This window comes from Nycticebus coucang, chromosome 4 (assembly GCF_027406575.1).
Source record: "Nycticebus coucang isolate mNycCou1 chromosome 4, mNycCou1.pri, whole genome shotgun sequence".
Taxonomy (NCBI): domain Eukaryota; kingdom Metazoa; phylum Chordata; class Mammalia; order Primates; family Lorisidae; genus Nycticebus; species Nycticebus coucang.
In genome coordinates, this window is record NC_069783.1 from 41,472,027 (window position 1) to 41,485,628 (window position 13,602).

At 50.3% G+C, this 13,602-nt stretch overlaps 1 long non-coding RNA gene across 2 annotated transcripts in view; it reads right to left on the minus strand.

The window, feature by feature from the left end:
* Positions 1-2,727: 2,727 nt before the first annotated feature.
* Positions 2,728-13,602, minus strand: part of LOC128584751 (uncharacterized) — a 52,871-nt gene continuing 41,996 nt past the window's right edge. For both annotated transcript variants that reach the window (XR_008379727.1, XR_008379726.1), the window contains 2 exons: positions 5,518-5,654; positions 2,728-2,911 (listed from right to left, as the gene is read on the minus strand). This is a non-coding gene — a long non-coding RNA (uncharacterized LOC128584751). The remainder of the gene's footprint in view (positions 2,912-5,517; positions 5,655-13,602) is intronic.

Consider the following 13,602-nt stretch of genomic DNA (forward strand, 5'->3'; position numbering starts at 1 on the left):
GTTCAGGACCAGACTGAGCAAAAGTGAGGCCCCGTCTCTCCTAAAAATAGAAAAACCAGCCAGGTGTTGTGGCAGGTGCCTGGAGTCCCAGCTACTCAGGAGGCTGAGGCAAAAGGATCGCTAAGCCCAAGAGTTTGAGATTGCTGTGAGCTGTGACGCTATGGTACATTACCCAGGTGACAGAATGAGACTCTGTCTCAGAAAAAACAACAACGGTTTAACAGAAACCCACTAGCCACTCCCCAGATTCAACAGATCTTAACATTTTACTGTTTTGCTTTAGATTACCTTATCTTTTCTAAAGGAATAAAACATTGCAGCTACAATCCCTGCCCTATGTCCCTTCTACCCCCCACCCCACCCCAACCCCCGACACCCACACAGATGTGAGTGCTATCCTAAAGCTGGTAGCATCATTGCCAAGGACGATTTTGGTTTTGACTTCTCTTTTTGTTTGGCCCTCAGGTGCAGGAGTTAATTATTCTCGATGGCACCCTGTCATCACTGCTCTGCCCAAAGGCCCTCTCTTGTTTGTTTATTTGTTCCTTTAATCTCTGTTCTCCACTTCAGCCCCTACCAATCCTGATTTAAGCAACCAATTAATGTGTTTGACATCGCTTCTTTGCATGTGTCTCTGTAAAACATGCGTGGCCTTCCTGTGTGCAAGTATTTTGTGTTTACATAAATGGCGTGCTGTAGATTTCATTCTCTGTCTTGGCTTCTTCAGTCAGCACCATGTTTTTAAGGCTACCTGCATTCTTTAGTGTATATAATGTGGTGTATCGATCCCATTTTACTTATTCCATTCTTGTTGCATTGCCCAGGTGAGAGGGGAGAGAGAGGGGGAAACTGAGAGATGGTTAGAAATGGATTTGTCCTTGAGACTCCATCCCAGGACAGGGATATACCAATATCCCTCCCCAACCCCCCCCCCCCCCACACACACACAACTTCAGCTGGGGACCCAGCAAGGGGTGGGGGAAGAAAGAAACGAAGAGTTTTCTCAGAAGAGGACCTGTCCTAGAGCTCTAGTACTATTAAATCCAAGTCCTTGCCTCCTCCAGGAAGCCTGCCCTGACCATCCACTCCATGCACTTCTCTCCCCATTCTGGGACTGTGTATCTCATTTAATCATATACTAGTCTGTTCTAGTCTTGCTCTTACTATCTCCTGAATCAGACTGAAATACCATTAAAGGAAAAGATCATCGGGCCAGGTGTGGTGGCTCAAGCCTGTCATCCTAGCAGCCTGGGAAGCTGAGGCAGCTGGATTGCCTAAGCTCAGGAGTTTGAGACCAGCCTCAGCCAGAGCCCAAGAGTTTGAGGTTGCTGTGAGTTATGACACTATGGCACTCTACCGAGGGCAACAAAGTAAGACTCTGTCTCAAAAAAAAAAAAAAGACCATCTCTTTTTCCTCTTGTCTCTCTTGCTCAAGGCCTCGCCTAGAGGAAACAAGAGCAAAGAGTGGAAAGTTGAATTTGCTTAATTCAGGCTCTACCCCTCTGTTTTAGGGATATACCATCTTTCAACAAATACTTACATGCCAGGTTCTTAGATGTCTAGAGAGGAAACACACACTGTGCCAGCCTTCAGAGGAAACTTTGTATGAGGACTGCAAATATCTAAATGTGAAGTTGAAGGACAGAGTGGAGAGTACAAAGATCTGAGCATGTATTCAGGGAACTGGGGGAGGTCAGGGAGGACTGCTAACAGAGGTGAAATCCATGCGGACCCTGAGAGAAGAGTTAAGTTTAGAACCAGAAAGGGAGTATATTAACATGGGAGAGTGCAGGAAATGTTGCTGTTATGGCTACATAATAAATTATCATAATATTGGCATAAAACAACCATTTATTATGTTTGGGTTCCATTCAGGGTCAGGAATCCCAACAGGGCACAGCAGGAAGGGCTTATCCCTGCTCTCTGTTGTCTGGGACCTCTGCTGGAAGCATGGAAGGCTGGGGTCTGGAATTGTCTGGGGTTCATTCCCTCAGAAATCTAGTGGTTGGTTCTGGCCATAGGTCGAGGGGCTTAGTTCCCCTCCACATGGATCTTTCCATGTGGGCTAGTTTGGGCTTCTCCACCTCATGGTATCTAGGTTCCTAGGTTGAACATCTCACAAAATAGAGAGAATAGGGAGAAGTTCTATCCTTTATGTAACTTAGCATCAAAAAATCATTACTTCTAGGCCAGGTGCGATGGCTCATGCCTGTAATCCTAGCGCTCTGGGAGGCTGAGGCAGGAGGATAGCTTGAGCTCAGGAGTTCCAAACCAGCCAGAGCAACAGTGAGACCCTGTCTCTACTAAAAAAAGAGAGAGAGAGAGAGAGAGAGAGAGAGAGAGAACTATCCAGGGGCACTGTGGCAAGTGTCTGTAATCCCAGTTACTTGGGAGGCTAAGACAGGAGGATCTCTTGAGCTCAAGAGTTTGAGGTTGCTATGAGCTATGATGATGTCGTGGCACTCTACTCAGGACAACAGAGTGAGACTCTGTCTAAAAAAAAAAACATCACTTCTGCCACTTCTATCTGTGAGTCAGAGGAGCTACAGCCCCCAACCAAATTCTATGAAAGGAAATGTAGACACCACCCCCCACTTCTCAGCAGGAGGAATGTCAGTCACATTGCAAGAAGAGCACGTGGCTCGTGCCTATGTTCCAGCACTTTGAAAGACTGAAGTGGGAGGATCACTTGAGGCCAAGAGTTTGAGACCAGCCTGGGCAACATAGTGAGACCCCAGTCTCTACAGAAAGTAAAGAAATAATTAGCTGAGCATGGTTGTGTGTACCTATACTCCCAGCTACTCACTAGGCTAAGGCAGAAGGATCATTCCAGCCCAGGAATTTGAAGTTTCAGTGAACTATGATCAGGCCACCAATCATCCAGCCTGGACAACGGAGTGAGACCTTGACTCTAAAATAAAAAGAAGAAGAAGAAGAGCACATGGTTTAGGATAAGGGGGTCAACAATAATGGATGCACTAGTGCTAGATGACAGTGGACAAGATAAAGGCAGCCAAATGAAGCTACAAAGATAAGTCAGGCCAGGCTTCCTAGAGAGTCTTAAAAACCACACTTAGGGTAATGCTTATAGGCAGGGAGGACTTTGGAAGCCCCAGGACTTCTGCCCCCTCATTCCTACTTTGCAGCATCCCCTCCATGTTTGATCAGCAAACAGCCAAGGCCCTCTATGGGAAACTGAAACAGAGGTACTCTGAGAGTTGGGTTGGTCGGTGTCTGTAGAGTTAGAGTCATGGGCAGCTGCCCACCAGGTCCTCACCCTCCTGTTTCTATGCATGCACATGCTTGTACCTGGCTGGGCCCCATCTGTCAACCCAACTCCCATAGATGCTGCTGCTTGGGTGGCAAGCAGGGACTCCTCAGAAGTACCCTTCCATGGTCCTAGACAGAGCAAGACCTACGCTTCTTCACACACACACACACACACACACACACACACACACACACACACACACATAGGCTCATGAACTGTAGGCCAAAGGGGCTGCATGATGTCAAGAACAGAGCACTTGGTTGGTAGTCAGGAGACCTGTGTTCTCAACCAGATACTGCCCAACCACTATGGGCCTTAAAGATGACATTACCCCTGCTAGACCTTGCAGGCAAATGCAAGAATTGGCCTAGACAGGAGTTTTCTCCAAGTATAGTCCTTGGAAATCATGCATTAAAATCTTAAAATCACCTGGCCACAGTGAGATACCACCTCACATCTACTGGAATGCTAACATCAAAAAAGTTGATAATACAAAGTGCTGACATGATGTAGAGAAACTAGAACCCTCATACATTCCTGGTGAGGATGCAAAATTTTACAGCTACTTTAGAAAACAGGGTCAGCAGTATCTACTAAAGCTAAATACCTTCCTTATGATCCAGCAGTTCTACTCCTAGATATTTACCCAGAAGACATAAAAACGTATTCACAAAGAAGACTCATACAAAATGATCACAGCAAACCTAAAATGAGAAACAGTCCTGGTGTCCATCAACAGGTGAACAGATTTAAGAAACCGTTTAGTAAAAAGAAATCAACCATTAATATACACAACATGGATGGAATTCAAAAGCATTATGCTGAGTGAACTAAAGTCAAACTAAATCAGTGTATGTGTTCTGTATGATTCCATTTACCATAAAGTCCCCAAAACTTAACGAATGACGATAGAGATCACAGCAGCCCTGGCCTGGAAGGGTGAGAAACAGGGCGGAGGAACTGGAGGGGGGACTCATGGAAGTTTCTAGAGTGATGGAAATGTTCTATATCTTGATGGAATGTGGATGACACAGAGGCATTCACTTGATAAAATGCATGGAATGTACACTTAAGATCTGTGCATTTCATGTCAGTGTTAAACTCCAATTTTTAAAACAAAATATCTAGGCTGTTAAGATGCAGCTTCCTGGGCATCCTGGACCCACTGACTCGGAGTCCTCTGCGGTGGGGCCCAGGAGTCTGCATACTGAAGAGGCTCCGGCTTTGGAGAGAGCAGTGGACTGGAGGGCCTTGTCCCCAGGGGCGACACCCGCACACTCCTTCTCCCACCCCGGGACACCCCCACACCCCCTCACCCCCAGCACTGGGCTCTGCCCCGAGCCCCCGGCCCTCTGCCCAGTAGCCCCTGGTAACCAAGAAAAGGCTTGAAAATCCTCAAAGTGCAGCCGCTCGGGGAGGGGCCGTCCACAGTGTCAGCGAGACAAGGGCATATACAAAATGCAGGGTAATTGCCGGTTTTCTAATTCGCGGCCCTTTGTGCGGCGGCGCGGAGCGGCGGCCGCGCTGCCCAGCCCGGGCCTTTCAGCCGCGCAGGGGGAGCCGGGCGGCCGCGCTCCCGCGCTCCGCCGCGCATAATTAATCGGGCTTCACAGGGCCCGGGACAAAGGCGCCCATTCACCCCGCCGCTCCTCCCCCCGGGGATATTGTTATTTCTGAAAACTGCAGCCAGCTGGGCCGCAGAGAAACGTCAGCTCTGTGGGAGAATGAACGCCCGGCCGGGAGGAGAAGGGAGCTCTGTCTCTGCCCCCCGCGCGGGATTAGAGCGCGGGGAGCCGGGGTGGGCAGGGGGCCCTGGATCTTTTCTGAAGTCTGCACGACTCCTCCGAGGGCCTCGTGATTTCCATGGGGCCCTGGAGAAGGACGCCATGGAAATGGAAATGCAGGGCCTTGAGGCTGGCTCCCCGGGAAGGAGGAGGGGGTGGCCCGGCTCCCGTGGGAGGGGGCGGGGGCGCTGGACGGCCTAGTAGCTCCGGCCGGGGTGCCCCCACCTGCACCAGGCCCTCCCGGACACCAGGGAAAACGCGTCAAGGAATAAACACCTGAGTCTGGGTCTGCGGAAGGGATATGAAGACTCTGGAGTTGCCCAGCTTCTGCTCCAAGGGCCGCCTTGGAGAGCTTGGGATACCTACCCGTGCCTGGGCCTCTCCATAGTCAGGCCGGGGCCCTGGCATACGTATTTTCATAAGCTCCCCAAGCACCTCTCTAGCTCACCAACATTTTATTACCACTCAGCACTGCTCCAGGGAGATGGCTCAGGTGCTGGGCATGACATTCCACAAGTGAGAAAACAGGCCCAAGGAGGAAAACTGACTGTCCAAGGTCACAGTGGAGCTGGAATTGGCTGCTGGTGTGTTGGTGGTGCCTGAAAGCAGAAGGGAGGAAGGGAGAGGATGTTGGGAGAGGAGGCCCAGGCCTTACTTCCTCCCCTAAGCATTCTGTGGCTGTCAAGCTGGGTCTGAGTTCTTTCTTCCATGGCCTGTCCTGGCGGGAGACTGGTTTGCCCCGTTAAATGCCTCCAGTGCCTTCTGTCTCCTGGGTTCACTGGAAGTTCTCCTGCCGGCTCCATCAGCGGTGTGGTTGGGTACAGGTCCAGAAGCCCCGGGGTTTTGTGTCCGGGCACGTGCCCAGATCTGTAGCCAGGGCTCAATGGATAGGGACAGTGTTTATGATTCCAGGGCCCCCTGGCCTTCTAAGTTGTGTTTCTCTTCAAAGCCCAGCATTCTCCTGAAGCCCAGCAGAGGCCCAGGTCCCAAGTCGGCAGTGCTGGGCTTCAACTTTGCCACTGAACCCAAGGAAATGGGCACCCGTCTGTTCCTCCTCCCCAAGCTGGGAGCAGTTCTGAAGAGCCACCATGGATTTCCAAACCTCAGCACCCTGAACACCTCCCAGAACAAGCAGGGGCCTTTCCAGAACCCTGCCCATCCCAACCCATCTCACTGAGACGTTCTGTCCCTCAGCTGTACTCTGGAAAATGTTCCCTCAGTCTAAGACTGCCAGTCCTGAGCAGGACCACAGGCCTCAGAGCCAGACCACAGCACACAGCTCTGCTCCTTTGGGCGAGTCAGGGAAAAGGAAGCCACCTGAATTTTCACAGGAGCCCAGGCTGGCCTCCAAGGCCCAGTGAGGGTGCCCAACCTAACTTATTTCTGCTTCCACACCATGCTGGGCACTGAAAAGCCCATGTCAGGCAACATTCACATCTGTGGGTGGGAGAATGTGTAGAAAACTCCAGGAGAACAGAGTGGAAGGAAAGAGAGCACGGAGTTCAGCCAGTGCCTGGCCAGACCAGCTGTCCAGAAACAAGCAGACTCAAGCATAGCCACTGAAGCCAGCAGAGTTTCCCAGGGGGGACCTGGTGACCTAGTCAGCCCCATCAGCATGGCATCAAACAGAAAAACAATCTAGCTGTCTCCTATTAAATAAGCTTTATTTAAGATACAGAATGATCCAATACCATATGAAAATGAGAGGACTAAGGCTCAGCTAAAAGGAAACCAGACTACTAAAAGAATGCTCTTGAAGTATAAACTAAAGTATTTAGGGGTAAAAAGGCGAGATGTCTCTAACTTTTTCTAAAATGATTTCTGAAGTATACATCTTTTGGTGAACCTGAAAAAAGGTATACAGGAATTCCTTGTACATTCTTACAATTTTTCTGAAGTTTGAAATTTTAAAAATAGAACAATAGGTAGTGCGTACACACACACAAACATAGCATCAATATTCCAACTCCTGTACCTAGGGAAGGGACCCAACTCTCCTGTTCATACACAGACACACACACACACACACACACACCTTTCATTGACGTCTATTAGAGCAATTTGTAACCCAAATTGGTTTAAAGATCCCTAGGGGTAAAGACTTTTGTTTATCTCTGAATCCTACAGCTAGCACTGTGCTTTGCAAATGGTGGGCATTCAATCAAACCTGAATCATTTGCCATGGAAGGTTTCCAAGGTGAAAGAAAGAGGAAAAGAAGAAGGTCAATGGGAAGAAGGAACCAAGAAAGATGGCAGGGTCCATATGGATTTTCTGGTCCAATGCACTCATGTCAGAAGAGCATCTGGGCTCCACAAAGACTCCAGGTGCCACAGGGCAAGAACTGTGTTTGGTTTGTTCTCTCTACAGTCCCAGCACCTAGCATAGCAAATGCTCTGAGAGTCATACTTCTGACCTCAGATGCTGGGCCACAATGTCAGAACTAATGCCAAGCTCCCCTCTCTGCTTTAACTCCCACTTACAGAGCAGGTCCCTCTGACTGCTGATGCTACCATGTCCCTGAGAAAAGGTGGCACTGTGTCTATGGCCAGTATAACAAGATCAGAGTTAGGGTCATATCTCCTGTGCAAGGTTACCTTGGGAAGAGGAGCTTCCTTGAAGCCATTTCTGTGGGGGAGGGCAGGATCTTCTATAAGAGAGCTATGGGTTGAAGTTCTAGTGCCCTCCCCCCACCTCTACCACCCCTCACTCCATCCCCATATACACAGGTAGGGATGAGGCTCAGGGATGGAGGGCAGCAGAGAGTAGCACCCTGCAGGTGCCAGAGATAGGGAGAGCAGCTGGCCTGGGGGAAGCAGAGAGGCTGGGACTCAGAGTGGTTGGCAGAAGCTCCATTTTCCTCCCTGTTGCGTGGGGCACCTGTTACAGTGCAGAGGGCTACTTCTTCCATTTGCCAGCAGGAATAGAAGCCTGAGACATGGGGGCTCTCTGAGACCTTCCACACTTCGGACCCCAGGGCTAGGAGCTTTCCGTAGTAGTCTCCTGCTGCTACTAATGGTCGTGTATGTTCTCTCTATGTGTCTGCATGTATGTGCCTGGACAGGCTCACTCAAAAGGTCCAAGTGAGGCCCCAGCTGCACTGAGTGTGGCCTGTACAGATGCCACTGGGGCCACACCATGTTGTAGAGAAGAGCCTTTGAATCATTCATTAATTCAACAAACATGTATTAGGGGGTGGGGCAGGGAACAAAAAGCCCTGAGCCCCAGGTCAGCCCAGGGGAGAGTTGGATGGATTCCTGGCCCTGGGAGTTAGATACCTCAGGATGCCCAGATGACAATGTCCCCCCAAAATTCATATCTTAAAATCTGCACTCCCAAGGTGATGATGTTCAGAGGTGGAGCCTTTAAGGAATGATTAAATCCTGGGTGTGGAGTCCTCATGAATGAAATTAATACCCTTATAAAAGAGGCCAGAGAGAGCTTCCTGGCCCCTTCTGCCACGTGAAGTTAGCACGAGAAGGTGCGGTCTCTCAAGAAGATGTCCTCACCAGGCACTGAATCTGCAACACTTTCATGTCAGACTTCCAGCCTCCAGAAAAGCAAGAAATGTCTGTTTTTCATAAGCCAGCCAGTCTACAGTATTTTGTTGTAGCAGCCCTCATGCACTAAGGCACCAGAGAAATCGCTGCAAGTCTTGGGGAAGGGGAGCTCCTCCTCTAGCCCCTCTGAGCATGGGGCTGGCCATCATGACAAAGCATCTCCTCCAGTACCCTCACCATTTCCCTGCTCTCCTTTAGAGGAAATCACTTCCTGGGCCTTTGGGCCAGGCTGGGCATGCTCCCAACACGCTCTGTGTTTGCTTCCAACCTAAGAAAAAGCCAAGCAAGCTGGCTGAGAACTCGGTCCTCTCCCCTTTCTTCTCTTTCTGCCTCCCCCTGTCACTCTCCCCTACTCTCCACCTGCCCCAACCCCAAGAGCTTCCAAAGTAACAACATGTGGGCCCAAGGCAAAGCCTTGTCCTTAGCCTGAGTCCCCCCAGGATCACGAACTTCCTCCACCAGCTCCCCAGCCTTACCCCACCCCCGCCATTCCTCTTTGTGGACAACTTTCTAAATACAGCCGTACTTCCCCTTTCAGTCCACAAGGCCTATAAAACAACTGCAGAAAGTCAGCAGCTCTGCGAAAGCTCTTGCCAAGTTTAGCTGAGACCAACCTTTCACTAGCTCTTGCTTCCCCATCCCAGGTGCTGGAAGACCAGGCTCTTCTTCCAATTAAGGGTGGAAGAAGTCTCCCAAACATCCTAATTAAAGGGAATTTGTGAGGGTCCCAGCCAGTGCAGGCAGTGGGAGGAGGCCACCCAGAGACTAACCTGGTTTCTGCCTGACCCTGGGGGACCCGGCAGTCTTCTCTTTCCACACACAGTCCTCTAATTTGGAGCAGGAAGGGATAGCTTGATTGGCTTTCCTATTGCCTTCCAAGTGTAAAATTTCACATATCAGTCATTTCTCCTTGGGGTGCTCCTGCCCAGCGACTAGAGAGAGAAGGGGCTTTGCCCAAGGATGCACCACTACCTGAGGGTTGTCCTGACATGAGCCCAGGTCTCCTGACCTGCCTTCAGTGCTCGCTCTGTGACACTCTGACCTCAGTAAAACAGAAGCTCTCAATCCTGGCCACACAGGATCATCAGAATCACCTAAAGAGATTTTACTCTCCCCACCCCCCAGCCACACTCCAGACTAATGAAAGCAGAATCTGGGGCTGGGACCTGGGAGTCAGTCTGTTCAGAAAATTACCCAGGTGATTCTTTGTGCACTGTCAGGGTTGGGCACCATTGTGGAAAAGGCTTTTAGAAACTGAAGATGAAGCTCTAAGCCAGAGGCAATGCGTTTCTGTCCCACGTACTCTACTGAGAGGATCTTGAGGCTGGTGGGAGGAGATCTCTGAAGAACCAGCATTTTATCAGTCAGGGGTGGGTGGGGAGTGGCTGTGGCCCGTACCAGGCACCTGTCATCCAGCCGTGGGGGCTCAGGGTTGCGAGGATGCAGTGCAGGGCCAGCCTCCAGATGCTGACTCCCTGGCCAGTGGCTCCCTACCAGGGCCCAGAGGTTCCCCCATGGTCTTCAGATGGCCCCAGGGCTGCTGTCCGAACTCGAAACCAACCTCAGCCTGAGACAGGAGGCCCCAGGTCAGTCCCAGATCTCCCAGGGCTTTGTGCAGATTGAGAAAAGGAAAATAGAGAAGGGAAACCAAAGCAGGGCAGAATGCAGTGAAGGAGAACAGGACAAGAGAAAGGGGAAGGGCCCTGAGGTCAGTGAGTCATGCGAATGGCATCTAGAAAACAAAGCCCCCTCCACTGTGCCCGCCCGGCTCCCGCCATCCATCATCCCCTGGGCCTAGAGAGAGGCACAGAGGGTACTGCTGCCCATGGAAGCCCAGGACAGAAAGTCCAAATCCAGAAATTTGCCAATTGTGAGTCTGTGAGCCCTGTGCATCCTCTCCTGAGCACTCCCAGATCCTGCTCTCTGACCAGAGCCAAGGTCTCTTGTTAGACATCAAAGCAAAATCACTTGGTCATTCCTAGACCAAAGGAAATGTTAAATCTGATTCCCAAGACATTTGGCGCTCCATCAAGGTGATCTGATCCAGATGATACTGCTGACAAGGTGTGTGACCTTGAAAAAATCACTTCCCTCTCCAGCCGGAACCGCAGGGCCTGACCTTGTCTGCCTTTCTGTGCAATCGTATTTGGATGGAAGGGTTGCCAACATGGCCCAGGGCCCCAGAACCTGAGCTCTGGAGACAGAGGCCTGGGCCTGGCTCCGTCACTTGCTAGCACCGTGAGTGTTGGCAGTGATAGCTCTGCACCCCTATTTCCCCACTGGACGGCGAGAGTTAGTAGACTGATGGCGGAAAGAGAGAAGACAACACATATCCAAACAACACGGGACTCCTGTCTACAACCCACGGGATCTACCCTTTCTAAATCCAAAAAAGATGGCAACTCCAATAGCAAAGAATGTGTACAGGCAATTAACAGAGCAATAAGGATGTTTGCAAACAGGAAGGTACTCTGCATTCAAGAGTTTTCCATCAGAAGGGGAGAGGAGTGAGGAATGGGATGCACAGGATGGTGGTTCTTAACCTGGGGCAACTTTGCTCCCTCCCCCTGTGGGACATTTGGCAATGTCTGGAGACATTTTTGATTGTCACAGTGAGGGTGGAAAGGTGCTACTGCCATGTAGTGGGAAGAGACCAAGGATGCTGCAGAACACCCTCCAATGTACAGGGCAGCCCCCAGAAAAAGAATGACCTGGCCTGAAATGTCAACAGTGCTAAGAGTGAGAAACTGTGGACCAGAGAGATGAACAGACAAAGGGGCCTGGCAAGGACCAATGATGAACCTGTGCCATGAACTGAGGCATAGGATTAATTTAAATAAAATATAGTCACAGTAATAATGGGTGGTTCTTCAGCAGCACAAGGTAGAAAGCTCAGCTCATATGTTTGCTGCTCTGTTGCTACCCTTTCATTGAGATCCGAACTGCTCTGGCAGCAAAATGGGCCTCGGGCCAGAGGGACTCCCGTCTCACCCAGAGATGGGAAAACAGTCCCAGTGAGCAGCCCAGCTCACACCCCCGTGCTGGCATTCAGATGGAGGGAAGGGGTAAAAGGTGGTTTGTTCAAAAAAACAAAAAAGGGTGGGTGGGGGTGACTGGGTTGGGAGAGAAGAGGAAGAGAAAAGAGACGCTATAAGTTTCAGTGTTTCACAACGTCACAAAAATACCCAGAAAGCCTGGGAGGCTGCGGGGAGAAGTGCAAATTGAGCAATGGCTGAGGTTCTCTTTTCAAATTCATGGAATATCCTCTTTTCACACCCCCTGAGCCAGAGAAGCCAGACTCTCCACCACCAGCACAATGGCCTAGAAAGGGACATTTGTCCTGCAGCCACCAGGGCTCTTACCATGTCTCCCCCTCACTGCTGCCTCCTCCTTCTCCTGCTACTCACCGGCCAATTCCCCATCCCCTCCTCTCCAGGACATAGATTACATTTCCTTACTCCCACTCTGGTCCCATTTGAGCCCTGAAGCGATTGACAAGATACATACAAAATAAGGATTATAACCCCATCTGTTAGAAATCAGCATCTGGAAAGTAATTATCTCCCTCCCTTAAATAACAGGCCAAGAAATCCTCTAAGATTCTTAAAGCTGAGCACCAAATTTGGCCCTGAGCTTCCTGGCAACCCAAGAAAAATGGGAATTGGGGTCAGTTTTGTGAGTCACATTGCCCATAAGTCAGAAGCCCACCGGTTCGTCTGAGGATGCAGAGTTTTGCTGGAAACTGGAAACTAAAATATATTCCGCTCACGGGGCTTCCAGAGAACACTAGCCGAGGCAATGAATAATAACGACAGCAGGTCCCAAAATAAACACAACAGCAGGACTGCTCTGGCTCATTTTCCTTAAAGTCTCCACTGTAAGGGAAGGACATACGATTCTGTGGTGACTAAATACTGTAGTCCAAGCTTCGTGAGAGCGACTTGGTTGGGGGCTAAGTCTCAGCTGGAAGAATGGATGGAATGCATGGCCTTTAAATAACCCCCTTGAACTTTATTTCTCTCAACTGAGCTTTTGATAAAACTCAGGCAGCAAGAGGCAGTTGGAGGTTGTAACCGCTGACAAGGGCCTGGCAGGCGCACCGGGCTGGGTGAGGGTGGAGCTGTGGGTCCCTGGCACCTGCAGAGGCATCATTCATGAATTCAGCTTGTCACAGGCTCCCCTAAAGGCTCAGAACAAGCAGGGCTTTAGTATTTTGCTCTGGACTGGGCTGGAAGGCTGGTGAGAGTGGGAGAGCTGAGAGGCCCTCGCTTCTGTTTATCATGCAGGGCAGTAATAGCTCTCATTTATTTCAGGCCCAGGAATTACATCACTACCTCACTTAATCTTCACAACCAAGCTATGAGGTAGATAGCATGACTATCCTCATTTTACAGATGAATCACCCGAGACTCAGAGGACTTGCCTGCAGGTAACACAGCTAGTGAGAGCAGAGGCTACGAAGCCCACTCCAATCTGTCCGATTCCACCGTTCACACACGTCTAACCTCTGCACTGGGAGACCTTGTGGCACAAGAGAGATAAAACCTGTGGGAAAAGTGAAAAGGCAGTTAATCTGTGGCATGAGACCACAGGAAACACATAACTCTTAAGAAAACACAACTCGGGAGAAAGCCGGAAGCCCACACCAACATTTTGAATGTAAGACTTGGGGGGGTCTTAGGCAGGTCTGTGGACAGAGCCCTCTCAGACACTGAGAGCCTGTGGGGCGGAAAATGTCAGCTGCATCCAAGCTTCTGTAAAAGTCAGGGGGCAAGTAGTCTCGCAGGAAAGGGCCCAGCTTAAACAAAAGCCGCAGGGTAGTGGGTGAGGGCACCCCACAACCAAGCCCAAGATGCTCTCCAGAAGATACTGGGGGTCTCTCCTGATGTCAATGAAAAAGCAGTGCAGAGCCCACCAGTCTCCACCTGAGTACAAGGCCAAGCTGATTTGGGCACAGCCATAAGTGCATCCTGTCACTTCCCCAGGGAG